Here is a 770-nt window from a genome sequence, read left to right on the forward strand (position 1 = left end):
TATTCCAGAAGTTGGAGGTACAATGAGCTATAATCCTGCGCTGCACTGCAGCCTGGTTGACAGAGACTCTGTCTCTTAAAAAAAAAAAAAAAATCTAGAATTTGGGATATCTTATGATTTAGCTGTCCTGGATTCTTCAAAAAGTCAAGGAATTTGAGATTAGGGGTTGGGTGAAGGCACTGATACTAAGTTAGAGACATAACCAAATGAAATTATTGAATTTTGATTGGATCCTAGTTAAAAAGAGCTTAAAACTTTTAGACATTTGGCAACAATTGGGAAAACTGGAATATGCCCTATATATTACATGGTTATTGAACTAATGCTAAATGTGTTTAAGTCTAATAATAATATCTAGTTAAATAATGAGATGCAACTGATGATATCTCCAAGTTATTTTCAAGTTGTTTAGCAAAAAAAGAAAAGTGGGTATGTGGGTATAGAGAAAAATAAATGATGTTACAAAATCTTAATAGTTGTTGAATCTTAAGGGACAGGTATATGGGTGTTCATTGTACTTTTGGTTTTTTCCTATGGGTTTAAAATATTCAAAATAAAAACATGGCCTTTCCTTTTCAAGGAGATGGGGGGGAAATCTTGTTTTGGACTACTCCAAATGTTTGAGCTTGAAATTTTCTCAATGAGTTATTGAGAAAGAATATTAATTATTTTATTTGAATTATCTGTTATTCCATAGGATATTAGAATTAGAAAGGTTGTGGAGGTTATTTCATCTGGTCCTTTTTCTTGGTTTTTTTTTTTTTTTTTTT

The sequence above is a fragment of the Cebus imitator genome, unplaced genomic scaffold (genome assembly GCF_001604975.1).
Source record: "Cebus imitator isolate Cc_AM_T3 unplaced genomic scaffold, Cebus_imitator-1.0 Scaffold521, whole genome shotgun sequence".
NCBI classification, from domain to species: Eukaryota; Metazoa; Chordata; class Mammalia; order Primates; family Cebidae; genus Cebus; species Cebus imitator.